This window comes from Rhinoderma darwinii, unplaced genomic scaffold (assembly GCF_050947455.1).
Source record: "Rhinoderma darwinii isolate aRhiDar2 unplaced genomic scaffold, aRhiDar2.hap1 Scaffold_932, whole genome shotgun sequence".
NCBI lineage: Eukaryota > Metazoa > Chordata > Amphibia > Anura > Rhinodermatidae > Rhinoderma > Rhinoderma darwinii.
In genome coordinates this window covers 35,600-54,037 of record NW_027464506.1, presented here as the reverse complement: position 1 = coordinate 54,037, position 18,438 = coordinate 35,600, and the positions used below count along the sequence as shown (strand labels likewise).

At 47.7% G+C, this 18,438-nt stretch overlaps 13 non-coding genes across 13 annotated transcripts; all 13 read left to right on the top strand.

Moving 5' to 3' along the window:
* Positions 1 to 1,263: 1,263 nt before the first annotated feature.
* Positions 1,264 to 1,454, top strand: LOC142732956 (U2 spliceosomal RNA). Its single transcript, XR_012879785.1, has one exon. It is a non-coding gene; the product is annotated as a U2 spliceosomal RNA (small nuclear RNA).
* A 1,267-nt stretch (positions 1,455 to 2,721) lies between these two features.
* On the top strand, positions 2,722 to 2,912 carry LOC142732937 (U2 spliceosomal RNA). The gene has a single exon (XR_012879768.1). It is a non-coding gene; the product is annotated as a U2 spliceosomal RNA (small nuclear RNA).
* A 1,128-nt stretch (positions 2,913 to 4,040) lies between these two features.
* Positions 4,041 to 4,231, top strand: LOC142732915 (U2 spliceosomal RNA). The gene has a single exon (XR_012879748.1). It is a non-coding gene; the product is annotated as a U2 spliceosomal RNA (small nuclear RNA).
* A 1,272-nt stretch (positions 4,232 to 5,503) lies between these two features.
* Positions 5,504 to 5,694, top strand: LOC142732955 (U2 spliceosomal RNA). Its single transcript, XR_012879784.1, has one exon. It is a non-coding gene; the product is annotated as a U2 spliceosomal RNA (small nuclear RNA).
* A 1,124-nt stretch (positions 5,695 to 6,818) lies between these two features.
* On the top strand, positions 6,819 to 7,009 carry LOC142732922 (U2 spliceosomal RNA). The gene has a single exon (XR_012879755.1). It is a non-coding gene; the product is annotated as a U2 spliceosomal RNA (small nuclear RNA).
* A 1,256-nt stretch (positions 7,010 to 8,265) lies between these two features.
* On the top strand, positions 8,266 to 8,456 carry LOC142732954 (U2 spliceosomal RNA). Its single transcript, XR_012879783.1, has one exon. It is a non-coding gene; the product is annotated as a U2 spliceosomal RNA (small nuclear RNA).
* Positions 8,457 to 9,584: 1,128 nt separating this feature from the next.
* On the top strand, positions 9,585 to 9,775 carry LOC142732921 (U2 spliceosomal RNA). The gene has a single exon (XR_012879754.1). It is a non-coding gene; the product is annotated as a U2 spliceosomal RNA (small nuclear RNA).
* Positions 9,776 to 10,889: 1,114 nt separating this feature from the next.
* On the top strand, positions 10,890 to 11,080 carry LOC142732953 (U2 spliceosomal RNA). The gene has a single exon (XR_012879782.1). It is a non-coding gene; the product is annotated as a U2 spliceosomal RNA (small nuclear RNA).
* Positions 11,081 to 12,214: 1,134 nt separating this feature from the next.
* LOC142732934 (U2 spliceosomal RNA) lies at positions 12,215 to 12,405 on the top strand. Its single transcript, XR_012879766.1, has one exon. It is a non-coding gene; the product is annotated as a U2 spliceosomal RNA (small nuclear RNA).
* Positions 12,406 to 13,525: 1,120 nt separating this feature from the next.
* Positions 13,526 to 13,716, top strand: LOC142732927 (U2 spliceosomal RNA). The gene has a single exon (XR_012879759.1). It is a non-coding gene; the product is annotated as a U2 spliceosomal RNA (small nuclear RNA).
* A 1,135-nt stretch (positions 13,717 to 14,851) lies between these two features.
* LOC142732911 (U2 spliceosomal RNA) lies at positions 14,852 to 15,042 on the top strand. The gene has a single exon (XR_012879745.1). It is a non-coding gene; the product is annotated as a U2 spliceosomal RNA (small nuclear RNA).
* A 1,141-nt stretch (positions 15,043 to 16,183) lies between these two features.
* On the top strand, positions 16,184 to 16,374 carry LOC142732951 (U2 spliceosomal RNA). The gene has a single exon (XR_012879780.1). It is a non-coding gene; the product is annotated as a U2 spliceosomal RNA (small nuclear RNA).
* Positions 16,375 to 17,496: 1,122 nt separating this feature from the next.
* LOC142732950 (U2 spliceosomal RNA) lies at positions 17,497 to 17,687 on the top strand. The gene has a single exon (XR_012879779.1). It is a non-coding gene; the product is annotated as a U2 spliceosomal RNA (small nuclear RNA).
* The last annotated feature ends 751 nt before the right edge of the window (positions 17,688 to 18,438 follow it).

Below are 18,438 nucleotides of genomic sequence, written 5' to 3'. Positions count from 1 at the left end.
GTGTTTACTAAAATCAGATTCCAAAAGTGCTTTTTGTGTTTGCCATTGTTTTTGTCTTTCGGATGGGATCTCCCCTTTTAATCCCATTATTTCAACACCTGTTGGACAATGCATTTGTACAGTCATGTGTGATAATGAGCTCATTTATTAAATGCAATTAATTAATACATTGCCACCTCTTGTTTTGTGTCGTCTGTGTTTCTGTGTTTCCGGCATTTCACATTGGAACAGCTCATTCACCTTCCTTGTCTTCTCTCCGCCCTCCCTCCTAGGTAGGTTAAAGAGCTGCACCTGAGCCAGCCACTGATTGATGCAGCACCATAGTCAAATAGTGGAGTGGAGTAGGGGAACAGCAAACAGCCATTAAAGCAGCCAGCCCGCCCGCCCGCCCGTCACAATGGACCTACCTGTGTACACTAGATGGATGTGATGGAATGTACTGTGGTCCCTACATTTCAAGAAGAAGTAAGAATTGCAGTTGCAACAAACCCTTGCTTGCCTACAAAGAGAGCAGCAATTTGGATTTGTTACTATGTTACCTGGAAGAATAACAAACTGTGCAAGGATGGAGGTTGTAGGAGCAAGGAGAACAAGTTGTCTGTAAAGTTGGTGGATGCCTATTTTCCATTTTGCAGTCCCTTGTCTCCCTCTTGTGGCCTCCTGGAGGCAACTAGCTGTGCAAAAAAAAGACAGCCTGGGGGCCGGCTGTTGCAGTGTTGCCCTCTCAGGCAACACTGAGTGACTGACTGAGCCGCACCGTCTTATATAAAGTTCAGACGGAACTTTGCACGTGTCATAGTGGAGTCCTCAGGAGCCAGAGCCAGCTTTCTGACATCATAATGGGGCCTCAGAGATAAAAGCCTGGGCCCAGGCAGTGTTGGTCAGTGCTGCTCAGCAGGCAGCACTGGACTGGATTAAAGCTGATACAAGGTGTGAAAGGAGAAGGGGTGGCAGTGGGCATGCACTTACTGCTGCTGCTGCTGCTGCTGCTGCCAGTGTTTGCACGGCAGGAGGGCATTTGGGCGTTGCCAGGAAGGCGTTTTTATGTCGATTCCTCCTCTTTCAGCACTGCATTGTGGTGCAAGCAAAAGAAGCAAATCCTGTCTTGCTTCCTCTCCGGCCTTTATTCACCTCCCGCTTAGTAGCTGTGAGTGTGTGTGAGCCTGCAGGGCCCCATGGAATTGCCTAGGAGTAGGCTGAATCGCTGCAAGGGGTGAACAGCAGTATTGGGCAGGCTCGGTCAACGTGCGGCACGTTCGGGTTATCGCTTCTCGGCCTTTTGGCTAAGATCAAGTGTAGTATCTGTTCTTATCAGTTTAATATCTGATACGTCCCCTATCTGGGGACCATATATTAAATGGATTTTTAGAACAGGGAGATGGAAATAGAGCTTGCTCTGTCCACTCCACGCATTGACCTGGTATTGCAGTATTTCCAGGACCGGTGCACCCTTTCCTTATGTGTTTACTAAAATCAGATTCCAAAAGTGCTTTTTGTGTTTGCCATTGTTTTTGTCTTTCGGATGGGATCTCCCCTTTTAATCCCATTATTTCAACACCTGTTGGACAATGCATTTGTACAGTCATGTGTGATAATGAGCTAATTTATTAAATGCAATTAATTAATACATTGCCACCTCTTGTTTTGTGTCGTCTGTGTTTCTGTGTTTCCGGCATTTCACATTGGAACAGCTCATTCACCTTCCTTGTCTTCTCTCCGCCCTCCCTCCTAGGTAGGTTAAAGAGCTGCACCTGAGCCAGCCACTGATTGATGCAGCACCATAGTCAAATAGTGGAGTGGAGTAGGGGAACAGCAAACAGCCATTAAAGCAGCCAGCCCGCCCGCCCGCCCGCCCGTCACAATGGACCTACCTGTGTACACTAGATGGATGTGATGGAATGTACTGTGGTCCCTACATTTCAAGAAGAAGTAAGAATTGCAGTTGCAACAAACCCTTGCTTGCCTACAAAGAGAGCAGCAATTTGGATTTGTTACTATGTTACCTGGAAGAATAACAAACTGTGCAAGGATGGAGGTTGTAGGAGCAAGGAGAACAAGTTGTCTGTAAAGTTGGTGGATGCCTATTTTCCATTTTGCAGTCCCTTGTCTCCCTCTTGTGGCCTCCTGGAGGCAACTAGCTGTGCAAAAAAAAGACAGCCTGGGGGCCGGCTGTTGCAGTGTTGCCCTCTCAGGCAACACTGAGTGACTGACTGAGCCGCACCGTCTTATATAAAGTTCAGACGGAACTTTGCACGTGTCATAGTGGAGACCTCAGGAGCCAGAGCCAGCTTTCTGACATCATAATGGGGCCTCAGAGATAAAAGCCTGGGCCCAGGCAGTGTTGGTCAGTGCTGCTCAGCAGGCAGCACTGGACTGGATTAAAGCTGATACAAGGTGTGAAAGGAGAAGGGGTGGCAGTGGGCATGCACTTACTGCTGCTGCTGCTGCTGCCAGTGTTTGCACGGCAGGAGGGCATTTGGGCGTTGCCAGGAAGGCGTTTTTATGTCGATTCCTCCTCTTTCAGCACTGCATTGTGGTGCAAGCAAAAGAAGCAAATCCTGTCTTGCTTCCTCTCCGGCCTTTATTCACCTCCCGCTTAGTAGCTGTGAGTGTGTGTGAGCCTGCAGGGCCCCATGGAATTGCCTAGGAGTAGGCTGAATCGCTGCAAGGGGTGAACAGCACTATTGGGCAGGCTCGGTCAACGCGCGGCACGTTCGGGTTATCGCTTCTCGGCCTTTTGGCTAAGATCAAGTGTAGTATCTGTTCTTATCAGTTTAATATCTGATACGTCCCGTATCTGGGGACCATATATTAAATGGATTTTTAGAACAGGGAGATGGAAATAGAGCTTGCTCTGTCCACTCCACGCATTGACCTGGTATTGCAGTATTTCCAGGACCGGTGCACCCTTTCCTTATGTGTTTACTAAAATCAGATTCCAAAAGTGCTTTTTGTGTTTGCCATTGTTTTTGTCTTTCGGATGGGATCTCCCCTTTTAATCCCATTATTTCAACACCTGTTGGACAATGCATTTGTACAGTCATGTGTAATAATGAGCTAATTTATTAAATGCAATTAATTAATACATTGCCACCTCTTGTTTTGTGTCGTCTGTGTTTCTGTGTTTCCGGCATTTCACATTGGAACAGCTCATTCACCTTCCTTGTCTTCTCTCCGCCCTCCCTCCTAGGTAGGTTAAAGAGCTGCACCTGAGCCAGCCACTGATTGATGCAGCACCATAGTCAAATAGTGGAGTGGAGTAGGGGAACAGCAAACAGCCATTAAAGCAGCCAGCCCGCCCGCCCGCCCGCCCGTCACAATGGACCTACCTGTGTACACTAGATGGATGTGATGGAATGTACTGTGGTCCCTACATTTCAAGAAGAAGTAAGAATTGCAGTTGCAACAAACCCTTGCTTGCCTACAAAGAGAGCAGCAATTTGGATTTGTTACTATGTTACCTGGAAGAATAACAAACTGTGCAAGGATGGAGGTTGTAGGAGTAAGGAGAACAAGTTGTCTGTAAAGTTGGTGGATGCCTATTTTCCATTTTGCAGTCCCTTGTCTCCCTCTTGTGGCCTCCTGGAGGCAACTAGCTGTGCAAAAAAAAGACAGCCTGGGGGCCGGCTGTTGCAGTGTTGCCCTCTCAGGCAACACTGAGTGACTGACTGAGCCGCACCGTCTTATATAAAGTTCAGACGGAACTTTGCACGTGTCATAGTGGAGACCTCAGGAGCCAGAGCCAGCTTTCTGACATCATAATGGGGCCTCAGAGATAAAAGCCTGGACCAAGGCAGTGTTGGTCAGTGCTGCTCAGCAGGCAGCACTGGACTGGATTAAAGCTGATACAAGGTGTGAAAGGAGAAGGGGTGGCAGTGGGCATGCACTTACTGCTGCTGCTGCTGCTGCTGCTGCCAGTGTTTGCACGGCAGGAGGGCATTTGGGCGTTGCCAGGAAGGCGTTTTTATGTCGATTCCTCCTCTTTCAGCACTGCATTGTGGTGCAAGCAAAAGAAGCAAAACGCGCGGCACGTTCGGGTTATCGCTTCTCTGCCTTTTGGCTAAGATCAAGTGTAGTATCTGTTCTTATCAGTTTAATATCTGATACGTCCCCTATCTGGGGACCATATATTAAATGGATTTTTAGAACAGGGAGATGGAAATAGAGCTTGCTCTGTCCACTCCACGCATTGACCTGGTATTGCAGTATTTCCAGGACCGGTGCACCCTTTCCTTATGTGTTTACTAAAATCAGATTCCAAAAGTGCTTTTTGTGTTTGCCATTGTTTTTGTCTTTCGGATGGGATCTCCCCTTTTAATCCCATTATTTCAACACCTGTTGGACAATGCATTTGTACAGTCATGTGTGATAATGAGCTAATTTATTAAATGCAATTAATTAATACATTGCCACCTCTTGTTTTGTGTTGTCTGTGTTTCTGTGTTTCCGGCATTTCACATTGGAACAGCTCATTCACCTTCCTTGTCTTCTCTCCGCCCTCCCTCCTAGGTAGGTTAAAGAGCTGCACCTGAGCCAGCCACTGATTGATGCAGCACCATAGTCAAATAGTGGAGTGGAGTAGGGGAACAGCAAACAGCCATTAAAGCAGCCAGCCCGCCCGCCCGCCCGCCCGCCCGCCCGTCACAATGGACCTACCTGTGTACACTAGATGGATGTGATGGAATGTACTGTGGTCCCTACATTTCAAGAAGAAGTAAGAATTGCAGTTGCAACAAACCCTTGCTTGCCTACAAAGAGAGCAGCAATTTGGATTTGTTACTATGTTACCTGGAAGAATAACAAACTGTGCAAGGATGGAGGTTGTAGGAGCAAGGAGAACAAGTTGTCTGTAAAGTTGGTGGATGCCTATTTTCCATTTTGCAGTCCCTTGTCTCCCTCTTGTGGCCTCCTGGAGGCAACTAGCTGTGCAAGAAAAAGACAGCCTGGGGGCCGGCTGTTGCAGTGTTGCCCTCTCAGGCAACACTGAGTGACTGACTGAGCCGCACCGTCTTATATAAAGTTCAGACGGAACTTTGCACGTGTCATAGTGGAGACCTCAGGAGCCAGAGCCAGCTTTCTGACATCATAATGGGGCCTCAGAGATAAAAGCCTGGGCCCAGGCAGTGTTGGTCAGTGCTGCTCAGCAGGCAGCACTGGACTGGATTAAAGCTGATACAAGGTGTGAAAGGAGAAGGGGTGGCAGTGGGCATGCACTTACTGCTGCTGCTGCTGCCAGTGTTTGCACGGCAGGAGGGCATTTGGGCGTTGCCAGGAAGGCGTTTTTATGTCGATTCCTCCTCTTTCAGCACTGCATTGTGGTGCAAGCAAAAGAAGCAAATCCTGTCTTGCTTCCTCTCCGGCCTTTATTCACCTCCCGCTTAGTAGCTGTGAGTGTGTGTGAGCCTGCAGGGCCCCATGGAATTGCCTAGGAGTAGGCTGAATCGCTGCAAGGGGTGAACAGCAGTATTGGGCAGGCTCGGTCAACGCGCGGCCCGTTCGGGTTATCGCTTCTCGGCCTTTTGGCTAAGATCAAGTGTAGTATCTGTTCTTATCAGTTTAATATCTGATACGTCCCCTATCTGGGGACCATATATTAAATGGATTTTTAGAACAGGGAGATGGAAATAGAGCTTGCTCTGTCCACTCCACGCATTGACCTGGTATTGCAGTATTTCCAGGACCGGTGCACCCTTTCCTTATGTGTTTACTAAAATCAGATTCCAAAAGTGCTTTTTGTGTTTGCCATTGTTTTTGTCTTTCGGATGGGATCTCCCCTTTTAATCCCATTATTTCAACACCTGTTGGACAATGCATTTGTACAGTCATGTGTGATAATGAGCTAATTTATTAAATGCAATTAATTAATACATTGCCACCTCTTGTTTTGTGTCGTCTGTGTTTCTGTGTTTCCGGCATTTCACATTGGAACAGCTCATTCACCTTCCTTGTCTTCTCTCCGCCCTCCCTCCTAGGTAGGTTAAAGAGCTGCACCTGAGCCAGCCACTGATTGATGCAGCACCATAGTCAAATAGTGGAGTGGAGTAGGGGAACAGCAAACAGCCATTAAAGCAGCCAGCCCGCCCGCCCGCCCGTCACAATGGACCTACCTGTGTACACTAGATGGATGTGATGGAATGTACTGTGGTCCCTACATTTCAAGAAGAAGTAAGAATTGCAGTTGCAACAAACCCTTGCTTGCCTACAAAGAGAGCAGCAATTTGGATTTGTTACTATGTTACCTGGAAGAATAACAAACTGTGCAAGGATGGAGGTTGTAGGAGCAAGGAGAACAAGTTGTCTGTAAAGTTGGTGGATGCCTATTTTCCATTTTGCAGTCCCTTGTCTCCCTCTTGTGGCCTCCTGGAGGCAACTAGCTGTGCAAAAAAAAGACAGCCTGGGGGCCGGCTGTTGCAGTGTTGCCCTCTCAGGCAACACTGAGTGACTGATTGAGCCGCACCGTCTTATATAAAGTTCAGACGGAACTTTGCACGTGTCATAGTGGAGACCTCAGGAGCCAGAGCCAGCTTTCTGACATCATAATGGGGCCTCAGAGATAAAAGCCTGGGCCCAGGCAGTGTTGGTCAGTGCTGCTCAGCAGGCAGCACTGGACTGGATTAAAGCTGATACAAGGTGTGAAAGGAGAAGGGGTGGCAGTGGGCATGCACTTACTGCTGCTGCTGCTGCTGCTGCTGCCAGTGTTTGCACGGCAAGAGGGCATTTGGGCGTTGCCAGGAAGGCATTTTTATGTCGATTCCTCCTCTTTCAGCACTGCATTGTGGTGCAAGCAAAAGAAGCAAAACGCGCGACACGTTCGGGTTATCGCTTCTCGGCCTTTTGGCTAAGATCAAGTGTAGTATCTGTTCTTATCAGTTTAATATCTGATACGTCCCCTATCTGGGGACCATATATTAAATGGATTTTTAGAACAGGGAGATGGAAATAGAGCTTGCTTTGTCCACTCCACGCATTGACCTGGTATTGCAGTATTTCCAGGACCGGTGCACCCTTTCCTTATGTGTTTACTAAAATCAGATTCCAAAAGTGCTTTTTGTGTTTGCCATTGTTTTTGTCTTTCGGATGGGATCTCCCCTTTTAATCCCATTATTTCAACACCTGTTGGACAATGCATTTGTGCAGTCATGTGTGATAATGAGCTAATTTATTAAATGCAATTAATTAATACATTGCCACCTCTTGTTTTGTGTCGTCTGTGTTTCTGTGTTTCCGGCATTTCACATTGGAACAGCTCATTCACCTTCCTTGTCTTCTCTGCGCCCTCCCTCCTAGGTAGGTTAAAGAGCTGCACCTGAGCCAGCCACTGATTGATGCAGCACCATAGTCAAATAGTGGAGTGGAGTAGGGGAACAGCAAACAGCCATTAAAGCAGCCAGCCCGCCCGCCCGCCCGCCCGTCACAATGGACCTACATTAGATGGATGTGATGGAATGTACTGTGGTCCCTACATTTCAAGAAGAAGTAAGAATTGCAGTTGCAACAAACCCTTGCTTGCCTACAAAGAGAGCAGCAATTTGGATTTGTTACTATGTTACCTGGAAGAATAACAAACTGTGCAAGGATGGAGGTTGTAGGAGCAAGGAGAACAAGTTGTCTGTAAAGTTGGTGGATGCCTATTTTCCATTTTGCAGTCCCTTGTCTCCCTCTTGTGGCCTCCTGGAGGCAACTAGCTGTGCAAAAAAAAGACAGCCTGGGGGCCGGCTGTTGCAGTGTTGCCCTCTCAGGCAACACTGAGTGACTGACTGAGCCGCACCGTCTTATATAAAGTTCAGACGGAACTTTGCACGTGTCATAGTGGAGACCTCAGGAGCCAGAGCCAGCTTTCTGACATCATAATGGGGCCTCAGAGATAAAAGCCTGGGCCCAGGCCGTGTTGGTCAGTGCTGCTCAGCAGGCAGCACTGGACTGGATTAAAGCTGATACAAGGTGTGAAAGGAGAAGGGGTGGCAGTGGGCATGCACTTACTGCTGCTGCTGCTGCCAGTGTTTGCACGGCAGGAGGGCATTTGGGCGTTGCCAGGAAGGCGTTTTTATGTCGATTCCTCCTCTTTCAGCACTGCATTGTGGTGCAAGCAAAAGAAGCAAATCCTGTCTTGCTTCCTCTCCGGCCTTTATTCACCTCCCGCTTAGTAGCTGTGAGTGTGTGTGAGCCTGCAGGGCCCCATGGAATTGCCTAGGAGTAGGCTGAATCGCTGCAAGGGGTGAACAGCAGTATTGGGCAGGCTCGGTCAACGCGCGGCCCGTTCGGGTTATCGCTTCTCGGCCTTTTGGCTAAGATCAAGTGTAGTATCTGTTCTTATCAGTTTAATATCTGATACGTCCCCTATCTGGGGACCATATATTAAATGGATTTTTAGAACAGGGAGATGGAAATAGAGCTTGCTCTGTCCACTCCACGCATTGACCTGGTATTGCAGTATTTCCAGGACCGGTGCACCCTTTCCTTATGTGTTTACTAAAATCAGATTCCAAAAGTGCTTTTTGTGTTTGCCATTGTTTTTGTCTTTCGGATGGGATCTCCCCTTTTAATCCCATTATTTCAACACCTGTTGGACAATGCATTTGTACAGTCATGTGTGATAATGAGCTCATTTATTAAATGCAATTAATTAATACATTGCCACCTCTTGTTTTGTGTCGTCTGTGTTTCTGTGTTTCCGGCATTTCACATTGGAACAGCTCATTCACCTTCCTTGTCTTCTCTCCGCCCTCCCTCCTAGGTAGGTTAAAGAGCTGCACCTGAGCCAGCCACTGATTGATGCAGCACCATAGTCAAATAGTGGAGTGGAGTAGGGGAACAGCAAACAGCCATTAAAGCAGCCAGCCCGCCCGCCCGCCCGCCCGTCACAATGGACCTACCTGTGTACACTAGATGGATGTGATGGAATGTACTGTGGTCCCTACATTTCAAGAAGAAGTAAGAATTGCAGTTGCAACAAACCCTTGCTTGCCTACAAAGAGAGCAGCAATTTGGATTTGTTACTATGTTACCTGGAAGAATAACAAACTGTGCAAGGATGGAGGTTGTAGGAGCAAGGAGAACAAGTTGTCTGTAAAGTTGGTGGATGCCTATTTTCCATTTTGCAGTCCCTTGTCTCCCTCTTGTGGCCTCCTGGAGGCAACTAGCTGTGCAAAAAAAAGACAGCCTGGGGGCCGGCTGTTGCAGTGTTGCCCTCTCAGGCAACACTGAGTGACTGATTGAGCCGCACCGTCTTATATAAAGTTCAGACGGAACTTTGCACGTGTCATAGTGGAGACCTCAGGAGCCAGAGCCAGCTTTCTGACATCATAATGGGGCCTCAGAGATAAAAGCCTGGGCCCAGGCAGTGTTGGTCAGTGCTGCTCAGCAGGCAGCACTGGACTGGATTAAAGCTGATACAAGGTGTGAAAGGAGAAGGGGTGGCAGTGGGCATGCACTTACTGCTGCTGCTGCTGCTGCTGCTGCCAGTGTTTGCACGGCAAGAGGGCATTTGGGCGTTGCCAGGAAGGCATTTTTATGTCGATTCCTCCTCTTTCAGCACTGCATTGTGGTGCAAGCAAAAGAAGCAAAACGCGCGACACGTTCGGGTTATCGCTTCTCGGCCTTTTGGCTAAGATCAAGTGTAGTATCTGTTCTTATCAGTTTAATATCTGATACGTCCCCTATCTGGGGACCATATATTAAATGGATTTTTAGAACAGGGAGATGGAAATAGAGCTTGCTTTGTCCACTCCACGCATTGACCTGGTATTGCAGTATTTCCAGGACCGGTGCACCCTTTCCTTATGTGTTTACTAAAATCAGATTCCAAAAGTGCTTTTTGTGTTTGCCATTGTTTTTGTCTTTCGGATGGGATCTCCCCTTTTAATCCCATTATTTCAACACCTGTTGGACAATGCATTTGTGCAGTCATGTGTGATAATGAGCTAATTTATTAAATGCAATTAATTAATACATTGCCACCTCTTGTTTTGTGTCGTCTGTGTTTCTGTGTTTCCGGCATTTCACATTGGAACAGCTCATTCACCTTCCTTGTCTTCTCTGCGCCCTCCCTCCTAGGTAGGTTAAAGAGCTGCACCTGAGCCAGCCACTGATTGATGCAGCACCATAGTCAAATAGTGGAGTGGAGTAGGGGAACAGCAAACAGCCATTAAAGCAGCCAGCCCGCCCGCCCGCCCGCCCGTCACAATGGACCTACATTAGATGGATGTGATGGAATGTACTGTGGTCCCTACATTTCAAGAAGAAGTAAGAATTGCAGTTGCAACAAACCCTTGCTTGCCTACAAAGAGAGCAGCAATTTGGATTTGTTACTATGTTACCTGGAAGAATAACAAACTGTGCAAGGATGGAGGTTGTAGGAGCAAGGAGAACAAGTTGTCTGTAAAGTTGGTGGATGCCTATTTTCCATTTTGCAGTCCCTTGTCTCCCTCTTGTGGCCTCCTGGAGGCAACTAGCTGTGCAAAAAAAAGACAGCCTGGGGGCCGGCTGTTGCAGTGTTGCCCTCTCAGGCAACACTGAGTGACTGACTGAGCCGCACCGTCTTATATAAAGTTCAGACGGAACTTTGCACGTGTCATAGTGGAGACCTCAGGAGCCAGAGCCAGCTTTCTGACATCATAATGGGGCCTCAGAGATAAAAGCCTGGGCCCAGGCAGTGTTGGTCAGTGCTGCTCAGCAGGCAGCACTGAACTGGATTAAAGCTGATACAAGGTGTGAAAGGAGAAGGGGTGGCAGTGGGCATGCACTTACTGCTGCTGCTGCTGCTGCCAGTGTTTGCACGGCAGGAGGGCATTTGGGCGTTGCCAGGAAGGCGTTTTTATGTCGATTCCTCCTCTTTCAGCACTGCATTGTGGTGCAAGCAAAAGAAGCAAAACGCGCGGCACGTTCGGGTTATCGCTTCTCGGCCTTTTGGCTAAGATCAAGTGTAGTATCTGTTCTTATCAGTTTAATATCTGATACGTCCCCTATCTGGGGACCATATATTAAATGGATTTTTAGAACAGGGAGATGGAAATAGAGCTTGCTCTGTCCACTCCACGCATTGACCTGGTATTGCAGTATTTCCAGGACCGGTGCACCCTTTCCTTATGTGTTTACTAAAATCAGATTCCAAAAGTGCTTTTTGTGTTTGCCATTGTTTTTGTCTTTCAGATGGGATCTCCCCTTTTAATCCCATTATTTCAACACCTGTTGGACAATGCATTTGTACAGTCATGTGTGATAATGAGCTAATTTATTAAATGCAATTAATTAATACATTGCCACCTCTTGTTTTGTGTCGTCTGTGTTTCTGTGTTTCCGGCATTTCACATTGGAACAGCTCATTCACCTTCCTTGTCTTCTCTCCGCCCTCCCTCCTAGGTAGGTTAAAGAGCTGCACCTGAGCCAGCCACTGATTGATGCAGCACCATAGTCAAATAGTGGAGTGGAGTAGGGGAACAGCAAACAGCCATTAAAGCAGCCAGCCCGCCCGCCCGCCCTCCCGTCACAATGGACCTACCTGTGTACACTAGATGGATGTGATGGAATGTACTGTGGTCCCTACATTTCAAGAAGAAGTAAGAATTGCAGTTGCAACAAACCCTTGCTTGCCTACAAAGAGAGCAGCAATTTGGATTTGTTACTATGTTACCTGGAAGAATAACAAACTGTGCAAGGATGGAGGTTGTAGGAGCAAGGAGAACAAGTTGTCTGTAAAGTTGGTGGATGCCTATTTTCCATTTTGCAGTCCCTTGTCTCCCTCTTGTGGCCTCCTGGAGGCAACTAGCTGTGCAAAAAAAAGACAGCCTGGGGGCCGGCTGTTGCAGTGTTGCCCTCTCAGGCAACACTGAGTGACTGACTGAGCCGCACCGTCTTATATAAAGTTCAGACGGAACTTTGCACGTGTCATAGTGGAGACCTCAGGAGCCAGAGCCAGCTTTCTGACATCATAATGGGGCCTCAGAGATAAAAGCCTGGGCCCAGGCAGTGTTGGTCAGTGCTGCTCAGCAGGCAGCACTGGACTGGATTAAAGCTGATACAAGGTGTGAAAGGAGAAGGGGTGGCAGTGGGCATGCACTTACTGCTGCTGCTGCTGCTGCTGCTGCTGCTGCCAGTGTTTGCACGGCAGGAGGGCATTTGGGCGTTGCCAGGAAGGCATTTTTATGTCGATTCCTCCTCTTTCAGCACTGCATTGTGGTGCAAGCAAAAGAAGCAAAACGCGCGACACGTTCGGGTTATCGCTTCTCGGCCTTTTGGCTAAGATCAAGTGTAGTATCTGTTCTTATCAGTTTAATATCTGATACGTCCCCTATCTGGGGACCATATATTAAATGGATCTTTAGAACAGGGAGATGGAAATAGAGCTTGCTTTGTCCACTCCACGCATTGACCTGGTATTGCAGTATTTCCAGGACCGGTGCACCCTTTCCTTATGTGTTTACCAAAATCAGATTCCAAAAGTGCTTTTTGTGTTTGCCATTGTTTTTGTCTTTCGGATGGGATCTCCCCTTTTAATCCCATTATTTCAACACCTGTTGGACAATGCATTTGTACAGTCATGTGTGATAATGAGCTAATTTATTAAATGCAATTAATTAATACATTGCCACCTCTTGTTTTGTGTCGTCTGTGTTTCTGTGTTTCCGGCATTTCACATTGGAACAGCTCATTCACCTTCCTTGTCTTCTCTGCGCCCTCCCTCCTAGGTAGGTTAAAGAGCTGCACCTGAGCCAGCCACTGATTGATGCAGCACCATAGTCAAATAGTGGAGTGGAGTAGGGGAACAGCAAACAGCCATTAAAGCAGCCAGCCCGCCCGCCCGCCCGCCCGTCACAATGGACCTACATTAGATGGATGTGATGGAATGTACTGTGGTCCCTACATTTCAAGAAGAAGTAAGAATTGCAGTTGCAACAAACCCTTGCTTGCCTACAAAGAGAGCAGCAATTTGGATTTGTTACTATGTTACCTGGAAGAATAACAAACTGTGCAAGGATGGAGGTTGTAGGAGCAAGGAGAACAAGTTGTCTGTAAAGTTGGTGGATGCCTATTTTCCATTTTGCAGTCCCTTGTCTCCCTCTTGTGGCCTCCTGGAGGCAACTAGCTGTGCAAAAAAAAGACAGCCTGGGGGCCGGCTGTTGCAGTGTTGCCCTCTCAGGCAACACTGAGTGACTGACTGAGCCGCACCGTCTTATATAAAGTTCAGACGGAACTTTGCACGTGTCATAGTGGAGACCTCAGGAGCCAGAGCCAGCTTTCTGTCATCATAATGGGGCCTCAGAGATAAAAGCCTGGGCCCAGGCAGTGTTGGTCAGTGCTGCTCAGCAGGCAGCACTGGACTGGATTAAAGCTGATACAAGGTGTGAAAGGAGAAGGGGTGGCAGTGGGCATGCACTTACTGCTGCTGCTGCTGCTGCTGCTGCCAGTGTTTGCACGGCAGGAGGGCATTTGGGCGTTGCCAGGAAGGCGTTTTTATGTCGATTCCTCCTCTTTCAGCACTGCATTGTGGTGCAAGCAAAAGAAGCAAAACGCGCGGCACGTTCGGGTTATCGCTTCTCGGCCTTTTGGCTAAGATCAAGTGTAGTATCTGTTCTTATCAGTTTAATATCTGATACATCCCCTATCTGGGGACCATATATTAAATGGATTTTTAGAACAGGGAGATGGAAATAGAGCTTGCTCTGTCCACTCCACGCATTGACCTGGTATTGCAGTATTTCCAGGACCGATGCACCCTTTCCTTATGTGTTTACTAAAATCAGATTCCAAAAGTGCTTTTTGTGTTTGCCATTGTTTTTGTCTTTCGGATGGGATCTCCCCTTTTAATCCCATTATTTCAACACCTGTTGGACAATGCATTTGTACAGTCATGTGTGATAATGAGCTAATTTATTAAATGCAATTAATTAATACATTGCCACCTCTTGTTTTGTGTCGTCTGTGTTTCTGTGTTTCCGGCATTTCACATTGGAACAGCTCATTCACCTTCCTTGTCTTCTCTCCACCCTCACTCCTAGGTAGGTTAAAGAGCTGCACCTGAGCCAGCCACTGATTGATGCAGCACCTTAGTCAAATAGTGGAGTGGAGTAGGGGAACAGCAAACAGCCATTAAAGCAGCCAGCCCGCCCGCCCGCCCGCCCGCCCGTCACAATGGACCTACCTGTGTACACTAGATGGATGTGATGGAATGTACTGTGGTCCCTACATTTCAAGAAGAAGTAAGAATTGCAGTTGCAACAAACCCTTGCTTGCCTACAAAGAGAGCAGCAATTTGGATTTGTTACTATGTTACCTGGAAGAATAACAAACTGTGCAAGGATGGAGGTTGTAGGAGCAAGGAGAACAAGTTGTCTGTAAAGTTGGTGGATGCCTATTTTCCATTTTGCAGTCCCTTGTCTCCCTCTTGTGGCCTCCTGGAGGCAACTAGCTGTGCAAAAAAAAGACAGCCTGGGGGCCGGCTGTTGCAGTGTTGCCCTCTCAGGCAACACTGAGTGACTGACTGAGCCGCACCGTCTTATATAAAGTTCAGACGGAACTTTGCACGTGTCATAGTGGAGACCTCAGGAGCCAGAGCCAGCTTTCTGACATCATAATGGAGCCTCAGAGATAAAAGCCTGGGCCCAGGCAGTGTTGGTCAGTGCTGCTCAGCAGGCAGCACTGGACTGGATTAAAGCTGATACAAGGTGTGAAAGGAGAAGGGGTGGCAGTGGGCATGCACTTACTGCTGCTGCTGCTGCTGCTGCTGCTGCCAGTGTTTGCACGGCAGGAGGGCATTTGGGCGTTGCCAGGAAGGCGTTTTTATGTCGATTCCTCCTCTTTCAGCACTGCATTGTGGTGCAAGCAAAAGAAGCAAAACGCGCGGCACGTTCGGGTTATCGCTTCTCGGCCTTTTGGCTAAGATCAAGTGTAGTATCTGTTCTTATCAGTTTAATATCTGATACGTCCCCTATCTGGGGACCATATATTAAATGGATTTTTAGAACAGGGAGATGGAAATAGAGCTTGCTCTGTCCACTCCACGCATTGACCTGGTATTGCAGTATTTCCAGGACCGATGCACCCTTTCCTTATGTGTTTACTAAAATCAGATTCCAAAAGTGCTTTTTGTGTTTGCCATTGTTTTTGTCTTTCGGATGGGATCTCCCCTTTTAATCCCATTATTTCAACACCTGTTGGACAATGCATTTGTACAGTCATGTGTGATAATGAGCTAATTTATTAAATGCAATTAATTAATACATTGCCACCTCTTGTTTTGTGTCGTCTGTGTTTCTGTGTTTCCGGCATTTCACATTGGAACAGCTCATTCACCTTCCTTGTCTTCTCTCCGCCCTCACTCCTAGGTAGGTTAAAGAGCTGCACCTGAGCCAGCCACTGATTGATGCAGCACCATAGTCAAATAGTGGAGTGGAGTAGGGGAACAGCAAACAGCCATTAAAGCAGCCAGCCCGCCCGCCCGCCCGCCCGCCCGTCACAATGGACCTACCTGTGTACACTAGATGGATGTGATGGAATGTACTGTGGTCCCTACATTTCAAGAAGAAGTAAGAATTGCAGTTGCAACAAACCCTTGCTTGCCTACAAAGAGAGCAGCAATTTGGATTTGTTACTATGTTACCTGGAAGAATAACAAACTGTGCAAGGATGGAGGTTGTAGGAGCAAGGAGAACAAGTTGTCTGTAAAGTTGGTGGATGCCTATTTTCCATTTTGCAGTCCCTTGTCTCCCTCTTGTGGCCTCCTGGAGGCAACTAGCTGTGCAAAAAAAAGACAGCCTGGGGGCCGGCTGTTGCAGTGTTGCCCTCTCAGGCAACACTGAGTGACTGACTGAGCCGCACCGTCTTATATAAAGTTCAGACGGAACTTTGCACGTGTCATAGTGGAGACCTCAGGAGCCAGAGCCAGCTTTCTGACATCATAATGGGGCCTCAGAGATAAAAGCCTGGGCCCAGGCAGTGTTGGTCAGTGCTGCTCAGCAGGCAGCACTGGACTGGATTAAAGCTGATACAAGGTGTGAAAGGAGAAGGTGTGGCAGTGGGCATGCACTTACTGCTGCTGCTGCTGCTGCTGCTGCTGCTGCTGCCAGTGTTTGCACGGCAGGAGGGCATTTGGGCGTTGCCTGGAATGCGTTTTTATGTCGATTCCTCCTCTTTCAGAACTGCATTGTGGTGCAAGCAAAAGAAGCAAAACGCGCGGCACGTTCGGGTTATCGCTTCTCGGCCTTTTGGCTAAGATCAAGTGTAGTATCTGTTCTTATCAGTTTAATATCTGATACGTCCCCTATCTGGGGACCATATATTAAATGGATTTTTAGAACAGGGAGATGGAAATAGAGCTTGCTCTGTCCACTCCACGCATTGACCTGGTATTGCAGTATTTCCAGGACCGGTGCACCCTTTCCTTATGTGTTTACTAAAATCAGATTCCAAAAGTGCTTTTTGTGTTTGCCATTGTTTTTGTCTTTCGGATGGGATCTCCCCTTTTAATCCCATTATTTCAACACCTGTTGGACAATGCATTTGTACAGTCATGTGTGATAATGAGCTAATTTATTAAATGCAATTAATTAATACATTGCCACCTCTTGTTTTGTGTCGTCTGTGTTTCTGTGTTTCCGGCATTTCACATTGGAACAGCTCATTCACCTTCCTTGTCTTCTCTCCGCCCTCCCTCCTAGGTAGGTTAAAGAGCTGCACCTGAGCCAGCCACTGATTGATGCAGCACCATAGTCAAATAGTGGAGTGGAGTAGGGGAACAGCAAACAGCCATTAAAGCAGCCAGCCCGCCCGCCCGCCCGCCCGTCACAATGGACCTACCTGTGTACACTAGATGGATGTGATGGAATGTACTGTGGTCCCTACATTTCAAGAAGAAGTAAGAATTGCAGTTGCAACAAACCCTTGCTTGCCTACAAAGAGAGCAGCAATTTGGATTTGTTACTATGTTACCTGGAAGAATAACAAACTGTGCAAGGATGGAGGTTGTAGGAGCAAGGAGAACAAGTTGTCTGTAAAGTTGGTGGATGCCTATTTTCCATTTTGCAGTCCCTTGTCTCCCTCTTGTGGCCTCCTGGAGGCAACTAGCTGTGCAAAAAAAAGACAGCCTGGGGGCCGGCTGTTGCAGTGTTGCCCTCTCAGGCAACACTGAGTGACTGACTGAGCCGCACCGTCTTATATAAAGTTCAGACGGAACTTTGCACGTGTCATAGTGGAGACCTCAGGAGCCAGAGCCAGCTTTCTGACATCATAATGGGGCCTCAGAGATAAAAGCCTGGGCCCAGGCAGTGTTGGTCAGTGCTGCTCAGCAGGCAGCACTGGACTGGATTAAAGCTGATACAAGGTGTGAAAGGAGAAGGGGTGGCAGTGGGCATGCACTTACTGCTGCTGCTGCTGCTGCCAGTGTTTGCACGGCAGGAGGGCATTTGGGCGTTGCCAGGAAGGCGTTTTTATGTCGATTCCTCCTCTTTCAGCACTGCATTGTGGTGCAAGCAAAAGAAGCAAAACGCGCGGCACGTTCGGGTTATCGCTTCTCGGCCTTTTGGCTAAGATCAAGTGTAGTATCTGTTCTTATCAGTTTAATATCTGATACGTCCCCTATCTGGGGACCATATATTAAATGGATTTTTAGAACAGGGAGATGGAAATAGAGCTTGCTCTGTCCACTCCACGCATTGACCTGGTATTGCAGTATTTCCAGGACCGGTGCACCCTTTCCTTATGTGTTTACTAAAATCAGATTCCAAAAGTGCTTTTTGTGTTTGCCATTGTTTTTGTCTTTCGGATGGGATCTCCCCTTTTAATCCCATTATTTCAACACCTGTTGGACAATGCATTTGTACAGTCATGTGTGATAATGAGCTAATTTATTAAATGCAATTAATTAATACATTGCCACCTCTTGTTTTGTGTCGTCTGTGTTTCTGTGTTTCCGGCATTTCACATTGGAACAGCTCATTCACCTTCCTTGTCTTCTCTCCGCCCTCCCTCCTAGGTAGGTTAAAGAGCTGCACCTGAGCCAGCCACTGATTGATGCAGCACCATAGTCAAATAGTGGAGTGGAGTAGGGGAACAGCAAACAGCCATTAAAGCAGCCAGCCCGCCCGCCCGCCCGCCCGTCACAATGGACCTACCTGTGTACACTAGATGGATGTGATGGAATGTACTGTGGTCCCTACATTTCAAGAAAAAGTAAGAATTGCAGTTGCAACAAACCCTTGCTTGCCTACAAAGAGAGCAGCAATTTGGATTTGTTACTATGTTACCTGGAAGAATAACAAACTGTGCAAGGATGGAGGTTGTAGGAGCAAGGAGAACAAGTTGTCTGTAAAGTTGGTGGATGCCTATTTTCCATTTTGCAGTCCCTTGTCTCCCTCTTGTGGCCTCCTGGAGGCAACTAGCTGTGCAAAAAAAAGACAGCCTGGGGGCCGGCTGTTGCAGTGTTGCCCTCTCAGGCAACACTGAGTG